At 44.7% G+C, this 14595-nt stretch overlaps 1 protein-coding gene across 2 annotated transcripts in view; it reads left to right on the top strand.

The window, feature by feature from the left end:
• PDGFA (platelet derived growth factor subunit A) overlaps nucleotides 1–14595 on the top strand; it is a 59648-nt gene that overhangs the window by 20889 nt on the left and 24164 nt on the right. The window lies entirely within an intron of this gene.

Here is a 14595-nt window from a genome sequence, read left to right as displayed (position 1 = left end):
TCTCATAAAATATCTGGGCGATGTACCACAATATGTATGCATTTAAACATAAAGCACCGCTAAAAACAGCACAAGATCGTCATTAAGATCGCTGGCTAGTTAGCAAAAACGTTCTTCCAAGAGATTCTTGGAAAGTGAGGGTGCCTGCTGCATCTCTGCAGGAAAAGCATTCGACAGCATGGAGTTAGTGATGCTAGATGCCTGACTTCTGGTGGAGGTTGGCTGGACCTCTTGTATCATGGGGGACAACTTGTAGGACTCAATCTACATAATCTTGGGGATTGAGCTGGGATTTTAGGATTGGGATATTGTATGTAGGAAACATTTAGAACCTATGGATGATATGCATTTTGACCTTTATTTGTTCCAGTTTAAAATACGGAGGTTGTTAAAATACAATGAGATTCAAGAATCAGGTTGTTCATGTGGGGTTGTTTTTTTTAACAGACTGTTTTAAAGTTTATTTTTAAAACCCTAAGTAAGAAAGGTTCATATGCTGAGCTAGGATCTTATGTGAGAAAAATCAATGCATCTTTCTTTTTAGAATGATTGAGTATGCTGAGGCAAAGAAAGTAGCCACAAGTCCGGAGGAGAGAAAAAACCCCATGTTACAGTGGATCATTAAAGGCTATTTAAGATCAAAACCACTTTCTAGTCCCATTTACTTCAAAGGAGACTCCAGAACTGTAATTTAAAAACCACTGGGCTAGATTCCCAACTGAACATTAGTCGCTGGATCAGGCCCAAAGGCCCATCTTGTTCTGGGGTTTGGGGAGAAAGTAAGAGTGAAGGCCAAGTGAGGATTGCATCATGTATTACTTTTGAAACTCAAAAATTTAATTCTGCATATGAAACACATGCAGATGATATAATTAACAGTGTGTGGATAACTATTAATTAGGGCTGTGAGTGTTAATCACTAGACAAGTTCATGGACGTTCTAGTTAGTTAACTGATAGGACCCAATTGTAATTGGTGGGGCTGAAGATAAGAGCATTTGATTCTTTTTGAGGCTGGCTTGATATGGATTGTAAGCTCATTGGGGCAGCGCCTGGTTTTTTGGTTTTGTTTTGGCTGTTCTTCTCCATTGTGCCATGCCTATTGAAGTTACTGTGTAGTAATACCACAGCTGGAATACCACAGCTGGAATACTGCGTCCAGTTCTGGGCACCACAATTTAAGAAGGAGATTGGCAAGCAGGAACGTGTGCAGAGGAGGGCGACCAAGATGATCAAGAGTCTGGAAACCAAACGGTTGAGGGAATTGGGGATGTTTAGCCCGAAGAAAAGAGGATGGAGAGGAGATACGATAGCTATCTTCAAATATCTAAAGGGCTGTCACATGGAAGAGGGAACAAGCTTGTTTTCACCTGCTCTAGAGAATAGGACCTAAACCAATGGATTCAAGTTAAAAGACAGGAGATTGTGGCTAAACATCAGGAAGAACTTTCTCCCAGTAAGTGCTGTTTGACCATGGAATGGTCTCCCTCGGAAGGTGGTAGACTCTCCTTCCTTGGAGGTTTTTAAAGCAGAGGTTGGATGGACATCTGTCATGTACAATCTAGTTGAGATTCTTGCATTGCAGGGAGTTGGACTAGATGATCTACAATTTTATGATTCCGTGAAATGTTAAAAATGACCCTCTGAGAAGGTGTTTATTATTAAGCTGTATGTTTAAGTCATGTTTCCTTTAGCATCTCAAAAAAGGCGTTTATTTATGTTGACTTAGTTTAAAACCAGTAACCCTTTTTATAAATCTGTTGTTTTAAGTTGCTCCTGTAAGACATTGTAAATTCAAATCCACACCCTGCTAGCTTTTGAAGTGCTTTAACTTTTATTGTTTTGATATTGCTTGCAACCACCACCACGAATTCAAGGGTTTTTTGCTCCTCTCCTGGTCAAGTACACACCAAACAAACAGGTGTGATGGCACATATTTTTTCCCCTTCCATCTTTGAAAACCTACGTTGGAATCCAGTTCAGAGTCCAGCTCCCTCAGCCCCAGTTAATATAAAAAAATGTGTTCATCAAGCTTTGTACAGTCTAAATCTTAGAATAGAGTAACAATAACAGCAAAACAAATACAGGTCTCTTGCTACAGAAATGAGGAAAAGAAACAAAGATGGCATCACATTAGTTTATCGAATTGCTCCAGAAATCTACCTGTATGGCTACAGGTGAGGAATTTATAAACATGAGAAATGGAGACCATGGTAAACACATCAGGTTTATGGGAGCTACATGAGGTCAGTGCTACCACGCTGCTTTTTTTTTTTTAAGTTTAAATGCAGATGAGCAATCAACTAAAGCATACATTCAATTAGGTAAAGTCTTAAAATAATAAGACTTGCTCAGAAAAGGCGTATAAGTCATGGCTTACTAAGGACTGGAGGGGCAGTTAATTTTGCCTGCATGTTGACAGCAAAACCACAACTTGTTTTGAAACGAGAACGACAACACAATGATGCATTCCACCCCAGGAGAGTCACGTGGTTCGTTTTAAAGGTACTGCAGGCACCTGGCTTGCGTCTATTCATCTTACTGTACACCTGAGGCATGAAATGATTTCATGACCGCAGGCTCTGGTTGGGTGTGATTCCTCGAGAAAGTAAAAGGAAAGGGGTTGGTTTGTTTACCGAGCTGTTGGGTGTGAGCTCTGCTGTTAACATAAGTCAGACGCCAAACAGGGCATGACCTAATACAAAGGCCTTGTGAAATCTGCATGCGGATGGGTTAAAAGTAAGAAGGGCTGGAGGTGCAAAGTTTTAGGACAGCAAAAAGGTGGAGAAACAGGGAGATCATTACATGCTCTCTTAACCAGCAGAGTGTAATTGATTTTGTTTTCCTTTTTTCTCTTCATTTTCTTAACGGCCACCCACTTGGCAATTTTTAATGCGTGTTACCCATTCTCCTTTAATGTGTTTGCAGAAGCTCTGAAAGAAAAATAGGCCGTGGGAATGTAGTGTAGCTGCAGCCAACTCTCCTATCTGTTCATCACGAATAAAAATAAGGCAAGCAAACGTCCATCCACCTACTCAGAGGGGCAGGACAGGAAGATGTGGGTTTTTGTCTACCGGGAGATGGATGGAAGCTAAACACTGGAAGGAACTTGAGGGTTGTAAGAGCAGTTCAACAATGAAAGATGCTGCAGTAGGAGGTGTGGTGCAAGTCTACCTCTCTTTTAAAAGAGCTGCATTGGTTGTTCCAGGCCCATTTCAAGGCCCAGTTCAAATGCTCACATTAGTGTTTAAAGCCCCAAGTGACTTAGGCCCCAAGTCTATTGGAAATAACACCTCCTTCCCTACAGACCCTCTTGGGTGTTAAGATCAGCAGAGGGGACTCTTGGTATTTCCACTGCCCTCAGAAATTTGCGTATTGGCGGCCCAGAAGAGGCCATTCTCTGGCATCCTCTCAGTTATGAAATTCCCTCAGTACAGAGGGTGCTCATCTGGCACCTTCAAAGTACAGTTTTCGGCGAATGTTGTTTATATTGGCCTCTGATAACTGAATTGTATATTTTTAGGACCCACCCTACTTTTGTGACCCGTTCCTTTTAATCTGTTTTCAGTGCTGAGTTTTACATTGTTGTCACCTGCCCTGGGGCCTGAGGGTGGGCAGTAAATTAAATGACTAATAACGGTAATACCCTTTGGGCATCACAGTTGCCCTGCTTTAACGGAAACCTGAACTTCAAATGTCATGAAATGAGGTGGTAGAATCCTGAGGTATTCACACTGAATAAATTTTTTAAAAAATGCTACTTCACATTATCCAAAAAACAAAAAAACAAAACCACCCTTCAAGAAGCCAGCTAAGGAGAGATTTTCAATTTTAGTCTCAAATATCAACCGGTGTTCCAAATAATATGATTCTGAAGTACCACAGCACATTCTGCTACCTGGTTCCCATCAAATTCTGCTGCACATAGAGATCCAGCTTGAACATAACACCCTAGAGCATTTTGCATGCTGGCCTACAGCTGTGGTTCGCAGGTAAAGATCAGTAGTCATGGGTCTTTCAGGGAAGCTTATCTCCCCTGTTGAGTCAGAGGTCATAGTTCTGTGGTAGATAAACTGTTTTTCATTTCATGAGTCTCAATCCCCAGCCTCTCCAAACTGGGGAAGACCTGCTGGCTGAAATTTTGGAGAGCTCCTGCCTGTTAGTGTAGAGTAGACAGTAGTGAGATGGGCCTAAGGGTCTTACTCGGTGTAAGGCACCGTCCTAGCCTATGTGTGTTACTAACGGGTGGATTTATATTTCAGAAGTGTGGGATCTGCCCCCTTTTCTGCATTAGTCCCAGCATTCCTGGGACAGGCTTAGGTGCAGTCTGAAACCTGCTTAAGGTAAAGGTAAAGGGACCCCTAACCATTAGGCCCAGTCGTGGCTGACACTGGGGTTGCGGCGCTCATCTTGCTTTATTGGCCTAGGGAGCCGGTGTACAACTTCCGGGTCATGTGGCCAGCATGACTAAGCTGCTTCTGGCGAACCACAGCAGCGCATGGAAATGCCGTTTACCTTCCCGCTGGAGCGGTACCTACTTATCTACTTGCACTTTGACGTGCTTTCGAACTGCTAGGTTGGCAGGAGCAGGGACCGAGCAACAGGAGCTCACCCCTTTGCGGGGATTCGAACCGCCGACCTTCTGATCGGCAAGTCCTAGGCTCTGTGGTTTAACCCACAGCGCCACCCACGTCCCTTATATGTGTTACTAACAGGTGGATTTATATTTCAGAAGTGGGGGATCTGCCTCCTTTATCTGCATTAGTCCCAGCAGTCCTGGGACAGGCTTAGGTGCCTAGGTGCAGTCTGAAACCTGCTTTGTTGTTGTTTAGTCGTGTCCGACTCTTCGTGACCCCATGGACCAGAGCATGCCAGGCACTCCTGTCTTCCACTGCCTCCCGCAGTTTGGTCAAACTCATGCTGGTAGCTTCGAGAACATTGTCCAACCATCTCATCCTCTGTCGTCCCCTTCTCCTTGTGCCCTCCATCTTTCCCAACATCAGGGTCTTTTCCAGGGAGTCTTCTCTTCTCATGAGGTGGCCAAAGTATTGGAGCCTCAGCTTCACGATCTGTCCTTCCAGTGAGCACTCAGGGCTGATTTCCTTAAGAATGGATAGGTTTGATCTTCTTGCAGTCCATGGGACTCTCAAGAGTCTCCTCCGAAACCTGCTTAGCAGCACCTAATAGAAAGAAATTTGTCTCCCCACCCTGTTCCCATCTTAATGTAAGACTGTGACTCTGTGGCTGCAGCACCCAGCCTGTCTTTTCCTCCCCTTCCTTTTGTTCAACATCCGGCCTGATGAAGAGTTCTGGAGAAATTTCAAGCCCGCTACCTGTTGTGGCATTTGGGTTGCTCCTAAAAGGTGTTGGCTGCCCATAGATTTTTGGATGCCCCTCCACACACGTGCCCACCCCCATCCTTGACCCAGCATGGCTTCTTTTGTCTTTTTGCTCGAGTTATTGTGTCTCTTTTCGTAGAATTGTAGAGCTGGAAGGGGACCCTTTTAATATTGCTTTTCATGCAGAAAACTCCCAATTCTGCTGTCTCCAGATGGGGAAAAGTTCAGGTACCTGGTTTGGGGAAAGACCATGGAGAACTGCTGTCAGCTAGAGAATAAACTAAACCTAAACCGACTGTATCAGGAAGCAATTCTGCCCTCTGCAATTCTAATTACGTGCAAGTAATTTGGCACTGTGGGTTAAACCACAGAGCCTAGGACTTGCCGATCAGAAGGTCGGCGGTTCGAATCCCCGCTACGGGGTGAGCTCCCGTTGCTCGGTCCCTGCTCCTGCCAACCTAGCAGTTCGAAAGAACGTCAAAGTGCAAGTAGATAAATGGGTACCGCTCCGGCAGGAAGGTAAACGGTGTTTCCGTGCGCTGCTGTGGTTCGCCAGAAGCGGCTTAGTCATGCTGGCCACATGACCCGGAAGCTGTACGCCGGCTCCCTCGGCCAATAAAGAAAGATGAGTGCCGCAACCCCAGAGTCGGTCACGACTGGACCTAATGGTCAGGAGTCCCTTTATCTTTAATTTGTTGAGAGCTGGCAGGGTATAGCGGTTAGCTTGTTAGATGAGGACCTGGGAGACTAGGGCTCGAGTCCTCACTGAGTGACCTTGGGCCCGGTCACTGCCTCTCAGCCTAACCTACCTCACAGGGTTGTTGTTGAGATTAAATTAGGAGGGAGGGGAAGCGATGCATGCCACGTTGAGTTCCTTGGAGAAAAAGGTGGGGGAATGAATGAACAGAAAGATAATAAGAACAGCCCTCCTGGATCAGACCACCGGCCCCATCTAGTCATAGCATCCTGTTCTCACAGTCACCTTAGGCAACTGCCTTACGCCGAGTTACAACACTGGTCTATCTTCCTCAGTATCGACTACACTGGCTGGCAGAGGCTCTTAAGAACATTAGCAGATCCCACAGGATCAGGTCGGTGGTTTTTTTTGTTTGAATGCTGGTTTTAATGTCCGTCTGTGTTTATTTGTTTAAAATAATGGCAGGCTGCGTTGAGGTGCCGTGGCAAAAAAAAAGCAACCATATAAGTAAATTATGCAGCTAGTAGCTTCATGGTTGAGCAGGGATTTGAACACAAGCTTATTCCAGCCCTAATCTTTCTCTCTAACCACATACCAGCTTTCTCAATTGTTCAGTAGTCCATCCAGATTCAGACCCTTTGATCCCTTTAAATTATGCTTCAGTGCAACTGTGCTTTAATCCATACTATTTTTAGCTGCATTTTAATGATTTTTAGAAGGCTTTTTTTTTTGCTGTTGATGCTGTTTTATGTGGATATTTGTATCAGCCTTATTCGTATTTCATTATTCTGTTTCATAATAGATTTCTCTTCCTTTTTTTTTTTTTTTTTTTTGTGAACTTCCCAGAGGATACGTGTGGTTAATGGCCAGCATATAAAATGACAATAGTATTTTTTTTGTTCTCTCCATTGGCTCCTGCTTCACTTCTCTCTCTCTCTCTCTCTCTCTATATATATATATATATTTGCTGCATCATGCATGCTTCTTATTCTGGCTGCTTTATTGCTCCAGATATAAATGATCCCGTTATCATGTTATAAACATATCACGTGATGAGTCAGCCTTCCACCCACTTGAGGGTGATCAGGTGTTGAAAATGTTCAACATGATGAATCAGCTCCCCAAAATCACAAGATACGTTTGAGAAATTACAAGGGTTTGGTTTCCCCCGCAAGATACGTACATTCAGGCTTCTTGTTAGTTTCTCGTTTTACTTATGAACTGCTACCAAGTTGTCTCAACTTTCCCTATGAAACTTCTTTGCATCAAGATAATTGGATTTGAGCCCACAGCCAGTCTCAGCCAGTTGCATTCCCTGAGCATTGTCATGTTGAAATTCCCCATTTTGCTGCAAATGGCATTTTTGCAAACCACAACATTGATAATAAGAGCTCTAAATGCGCTGGCATCTTGCTAATTTCACTCCCATCTCTTTCCCCGCATTTTAGCTTTCGGTTGCCTGGCCAGTCTCCTCAACTGCTTCATTGTCTTCCGATAAGCAAAATGCCAAGTTTTCTATCTTTGCTTTTTCTCATGGCCCTTGAACCATGTGGTTGGATTATTTAAGGAACAGGACATGTCTGGATGCAGTCCCAGAGTCTGCAGTTGTTTCAGATGCCACTTTGAAAGGTTAAGGCTCCTCTGTAAAAGATTGGTTCTGCAACAGAGAGGCTGAAAAGGAAAACCCAACGAGTTTCTTCTTGTTCTCAAATTATTTGAGGTTTTTTTATATATAAAAAAAGTCAGAAGAGTTTATAGTTTAGAGGCAGCATTGTTACTGCGCAGAGGGGGAGCTGCAATCATCAAATTTATGCTAGGTGCTGTGCAATGATAATTAAACATCACAAGGCACTGCCCTCCAGGCTTTCATTCTGAAAATCTGCCCGAATTAAAGCCCACCTTCTTATATATTTCTCACATTTATATCCTATTTTTTTCTTCTTCCAAGGAGCTGAAGGCCATGTAAATAGTTCTTCATCCTCCCAAGAATTCTCTGAGGTGGATTAGGCTGAGAGATCATAGTGGGACCATGGTACTCCAATGAGCTTTATGAGGATTTGAAACCAGGTCTCAACTGTTCATGCTGTAACTATTATACCATACTGGCTTTCTAGTGTGTTCCCACCTCCTGTTCGACAACTGAGGTCCTGTCTTCTCCACTCCACCCACGATTGTATGCAATTTGCCCCCCCCCCCGAAAAAGTGCTTTTCAGGGCTGTGATCTTGCACAGCGCCCCAAAATACGTATTTTTTTGCGCTGTGCGTGAAAAAGTACTTGTGAGGGGGGAACTGCGGTGTGAAGAGATCACAGCAACCAAAATGGCCTCTGTGCTCTTGTGATAAAAAAATGGGAAGATGGAGCCCTGGATTTGGGCTTCAGGGTGTTCGAGGGCATAGGATGCTTGCGTAAATAGGAGTTTTCTTCAGCAGCTGGTGGAATGCCAACGCTGATAGAGATGCTGTTGTTTCAGCGGAGAGGGCATTACACAACACTGGGGCCACTGGTGAGAAAGCCCTGCTTCTGTGTTAACTACAAGCAGATAATAATAAGGCTGTGGCAAAACCACCTGGGTTGCATTAGCCAGTCATATTGCCCTTAGCAGGCAGTGTAGAGCAGGGGTAGGCAACCTAAGGCCCGGGGGCCGGATGTGGCCCAATCGCCTTATCAATCCGGCCCGCGGACGGTCCGGGAACCATTGTGTTTTTACATGAGTACAATGTGTCCTTTTATTTAAAATGCATCTCTGGGTTATTTGTGGGGCCTGCCTGGTGTTTTTACATGAGTAGAATGTGAGCTTTTATTTAAAATGAATCTCTGGGTTATTTGTGGGTGGGGCATAGGAATTCATGCATATTCCCCCCCCCAAAAAAATAATAATAGTCTGGCCCACCACATGGTCTAAGGGACGGTGGACTGGCCCACGGCTGGAAAAGGTTGCTGACCCCTGCAGTAGAGGAAGACTGTTTTTCGGGTACCCTACTCCAGAGTTACTTAAGGCTTTGTATGCAAGTAGCAGAATCCTAAAACTGGGATTGATGGCTAAGAGGCAGCCAGTGTTGATTCCAAATTGATTGCAAATATCCTCTTCTGTACTTAACTGAATTGTTCTAAAAGTATCTGCTGTCCTCCAGTCTTTCATTGTATTCTTCTGAGCCTAGAAGGCTTAACAATTTGCTCAATATTGGAGGCTGAAATGTGAAACAACCTGGATGGTTCTACAGAACCATTTTTATTAAGCACAGCCTGTCAAAGACCAGCATTGCAGTATCAAACACTGAGGCGTGCCTGGATTTCAGTTCAGTGATATGGACCAGTAGAAAGATGCATGGCTACTGAGAATTTTATCTGTTTGAACTGGGTTCAATAAGCTTTGGCTGGGATCCAAATTGCCCTCTATGATTGCTGAATATACTTCTGTGCATCTTGGAATTAATGAAGACCACTCAAGAGGGTGGTAGGACAAATGTGGGTGCGATCTCATTCATGGGAGTGGAGAAAGTAATCATCTTGTGAGGATCAAATATATAGCCCACTTTCAAGGCTATATTGCAAGGAAACACACCAGTGGATTTTGGTGATTGTGTTTCATGCATCATAAAAATGTTGTTAGGTTTCAAACCTCAGAGCCCATTTACCGTATTTTTCGCTCTATAACACGCACCAGACCATAACACGCACATAGTTTTTAGAGGAGGAAAACAAGAAAAAAAATATTCTAAATGAAATAGTGGATATATGATTTTTGTGGTTCATGCTGTGGCCACAGACATGTGATCTGACAGTGAGTTTGGAGTAGCCCAATGCAAAAATCCTGAGGATCCATGTGGATCCATGCTTTGTAACCATGGAGGAGGGAAGGAAGGGGAACCATGGATCCTCTGCTCACGACTGCAGCAGATCCCCCCCGCCACCCGCAGGCATTTGCTCCATAACACGCACAGACATTTCCCCTTACTTTCTAGGAGGAAAAAAGTGAGTGTTATGGTGCAAAAAATACGGTAATTGTATATAAAAAGTCCTGGATGTGTAGAGTGAGTGAGTTGGTCACAAATATTGAAGCTCCTGAAACAAGAAGAGCGGCCCCACTCATTTCTCAAAGGGTGTTGCTGCCTCTGAAATCTGCCTCAAGTGACCCCGGATGTGTGTTGATAAGAGTTTGTTTGTTCAACACTCTCCTTGATAACTGTACATTGGATAAATGCACACTTCCGCACTGCTATTAACTGTTTGTTTTGGAGAGGGCCCATAACTCAGAGGTAGAACCACATGCTGTGCATGTAGAAGGTCCATAGTTTAAAATCTCATTGGCTGGAAAAGCAGGAACTTTCAAATGCATACACACCATATCCTTAACAAACTACATTGCCCAGAATTCTTGGGGGAGGATGTGCTTTAAAGGTATAGTGTCCCATCTTCATATATTTATGCACTTCCTCAGTTCCAGGAGTAGCATTGTGGGGTTAAGTTGTCTTTCGGATGAGAGGAAACTCTCAGGACTTAAAGTCGCTTTGGGGACAGATGTAGGGCAGATGAAAGGAAGCATTTCTTTGCCAAACACGTAGTTAAACTATGGAATTTGCTCCCACCAGTCACTGCCTTGGATGACTTTAAAAGTGGGTAAGTCGGGGATGCGGGTGGCCCTGTGGGTAAAACCTCAGCGCCTAGGAATTGCCGATCGCATGGTCGGTGGTTCGAATCCCCGCGGCGGGGTGAGCTCCCGTCGTTCGGTTGCAGCTCCTGCCCACCTAGCAGTTCGAAAGCACAATTAAGTGCAGGTAAATAAATAGGTACCGCTTTCTAGCGGGAAGGTAAACGGCGTTCCGTGTGCTGCTCTGGTGCCGGTTCGCCGGAGCAGCTTCGTCACGCTGGCCACGTGACCCGGAAGTATCTGCGGACGGCGCTGGCTCCTGGCCTCTAGAGTGAGATGAGCGCACAACCCTAGAGTCTGTCAAGACTGGCCCGTACGGGCAGGGGTACCTTTACCTTTACCTTTAAGTCATGAAAGCACGCCAGTGCAAGTAGATAAATAGGTACTTCTGTGGCGGGGAAGGTAAACGGCATTTCCGTGGGCTCTGGTTTCCGTCACGGTGTCCTGTTGTGCCAGAAGCGGTTTAGTCATGCTGGGCACATGACCCGGAAAGCTGTCTGTGGACAAACGCCGGCTCCCTCGGCCTGCAAGCAAGATGAGCGCCACAATCCCATAGTCGCCTTTGACTGGACTTAACCGTCCAGGGATCCTTTACCTTTTTTACCTTTACCAATGGCCATTAGTCATTATGGTTACTAAACACGATGGCTTGTGTATTATTTCCCCAGGGTATCAGTCGCTGGGGGTCTACAATAGGAGAGTGCTGTTGCAGTCATGTTCTGCTTCATGGGCTTCCCATGGGCATCTGGTTAGCCTCTGTGAGAACAGAATGTCAGGCTAGATGTAGATGAGCCTTCCCTATAAGAAAGACAGTCTTACCCATCTAATCTACATTAAAGAGACAAGAAAAAGATTCACACTCTTGTGTTTAAGGCAGTATTTCTGACTTGCCCTTCCAAAAGGAAGACCAGAGTGTTTTGTGCCGCTCACAGAACAATAAAAAATATGAATCTCATGTAAAACAGCGTAACATGCTGTAATCGTGCCACTAAGTTCCATAAAACCCAGCTTTTATGGAGAGTTGTATGCAAATACCTGTCTAAACAAGTACATTTTTAAACAAGTAAATTTGCAGGCTGGCATCTCTTGGGAGGGATTGCCACGAACACCCTGTTCTTCTGTGAAGTTTACCTTATGCTGCTGATGGAAGCAGGAACAAGGCCTAATCCGTAGGTTTTCATGGTCTCTGTGTGCTTTCATATGGAAGCTGGCATTTCCTACATTATGGACAGGTTGCATAAGAGCCTTGCAAATAAGCCTGCAAAAGTTAGTTGCCCATAAAAATGTTTATTAGCCAGCCTGTCTTAGCATATCTGTGGCACATCAGTGACCTAGTAGTCCAAAACATCTCCTTCATAGGCTTTTAAGCAGAGGTTGAATGGTCATCTTTTACTTTAGCTGATGCTTTAGCGGAGATTCCTGAATTGCAGGGCATTGGTTGTTGCCTTAAACCTAAATTTATTGTGGCATAAATAAATGGGGTATCCTCAGGAGTGTAAAGTATTCTGATCAGTTGACTGGTATCAGTGATCACGAGTGTGCGTATGGGTGGTAGAGTAAATTGTGCAGGCGAAAGGCCACACAATAACAGATAATAATAATTTTTATTTATACCCCGCCCTCCCCAGCCAAGGCCGGGCTCAGGGCAGCTAACAAGCAATAATAAAAACAAGTTGAATGAATACAACTTAAAAACAAGATTAAAATACAACATTAAAATAATAAAATGCAGCCTCATCACAGGAGAAGAAAGGAAAAAGAAAAAAGAAAGGGGGCAGGGAATCAAACTGGCTCTTGTTCAGAGGGCCTTTTCAGTAGTGGCGCCCACCATGTAGAATGTCAAGGAAATAAACAACTATCTGACTTTTAGAAGACATCTGAAGGCCACCCTGTTTAGGGAAGTTTTTAATGTTTGACCGTGTTTTTAATATTCTGTTGGGAGTTGCCCAGAATGGCTGGGGAAACCCAGCCAGATGGGTGGGGTCTAAATAATAAATTATTCTTATTCTTGTTCATATGATTGCGACTGTGTGGAGAGGGAGAAGAAGTTGTGGTTCCTGGCCTCACCTTCTTTGTCCGTATATTCGGGGAAGTGTCTATATAAATTAGACCCTGTTGCATGTTCATAGGCTTACTCCATGATTTTCACTTTTCCCCCTGGGGGTGGGGTGGCGGCTGTGAGAGTACATGAGAGTACTGACAGAGCCAGAAGATGCACCCTATCTACTATGCAATTGCATAGAGGTGCACAGAATATCCCCAAACAGCTACAATCTCATACCCCCCCCCCAACCTCCATGCAAAAACATGGGCAGGGGATAGAATGTTCTCTCTGTTGTGCATTTCTCTGTTAAACCGGCTCTTGGCGCCCGCTCGGTCAGTCCCTGCGTGGAGCTAAACCAACGTGGTGCACCGCTTTAGCTCTACGCAGGGACTGACTTCCGGGACGCAGCCACAGCTTCCTATTGGCTGCAGGAAGCTCCTGCAGCCAATAGGAAGCCACGGACACTGCCTTCTCCCCCGCCATGGCTCCGAAAGCCAGCGGAGAAAGATCGGCGGGCGTGTGCATGCTCACGCGCACAGGCGATTCAGCCCACCGGCGGAAACGTATGCTGACCCCTGGTTTAGAGCATCTTCTTCACAATTAGCTATTAGGTAGAAGCAAACCTACTCCCACCTTCCAGTGCTTTGTCGCATGAGTGCAAAACCGCTGGGGTATTTGACAACAATAACAACAACAATAAATTATTTATACCCCACCCTTCCCGGTTCAAAAACCGGACTCAGGGCGGCTAACAACAAAATTTAAAACACTTTAAAACACTTAATTATAAAAGCAACATAAAATGTGGTACCTCGGGTTACATACGCTTCAGGTTACAGACTCCGCTAACCCCGAAATAGTACCTCAGGTTAAGTACTTTGCTTCAGGATGAGAACAGAAATTGTGCTCCGGTGGCGCGGCAGCAGCGGGAGGCCCCATTAGCTAAAGTGTTGCTTCAGGTTAAGAACAGACCTCCAGAACGAATTAAGTACTTAACCCAAGGTACCACTGTATAAAAACATGAATAACAATAAAATTCAAAAATCAATTAGATAATCCCCAGGGCTAGCTGGCTGAATTGGTCCTACTTGGGTCAGCGAGGAGGCCAGGGGAGAATTAGCTGTGGGGTCTCAGAGTGGATCTTCATAAAAGGGGAGCAGGAGGGAAGAGAAGGGAAATAAAAGATCAAGCTGAATGAAAGGCCAGGCGGAATAGCTCTGTCTTACAGGCCCGATGGAAGGAGGTTAAATCCTGCAGCGCCCTAGTCTCATGGGACAAGGAAAGCAAAGGAGTGATGCTCTGCTACGGTGAGCCAGTGCATAGGTTCCTGGAGAGCCCTTTGCAAATGTTTTGCTGCTCACTGGTCTGCTAGGACTAAGGTTTGGCATTGCATGCTGTAGGAATCCAGGCTCGTGGTTTAGGTCTCTCCAGACTAACCGCAAGCTGAAAAACAGGAAATAGATAGGCACGGCAGCAAAGATGACCTGGGGAGGATCAAAGCAGCTGCAAGCACATTTCTGGAAGCTGGCGCATTTGCGCCAAGCCAAGGTTTGTCTTAGTGTGACATATGGCCCAGGCCTTTCCTTTCGTTGCTAGTGGAATGCTCGCCCCAGGGAGGCCTGCCTGGTGCCTTCCTTATAAACCTTTAGATGGCAGGTGAAAAGGTTCCTCTTCAACCAGGCCTTTGGCTGATTAATATCTTATTTTATTCAAAATGTGGTTGTGAGAAGGAGGGTTATTGCTTTGTTTTTATTCTGCATTTTGTGTTTTTATATTGTATTTTTATGCCGCGTACCTCCCTGAGATCTGTGGGTGAAGGATGGTATGCAAATTTAATAAATAATAGTAAAAATTATTATTATTATTA

Source organism: Podarcis pityusensis (genome assembly GCF_964106645.2).
Source record: "Podarcis pityusensis genome assembly, chromosome: 14".
Taxonomy (NCBI): domain Eukaryota; kingdom Metazoa; phylum Chordata; class Lepidosauria; order Squamata; family Lacertidae; genus Podarcis; species Podarcis pityusensis.
Note: the sequence above shows the minus strand (reverse complement) of the source record. Positions and strands in the feature narration are given on the sequence as shown.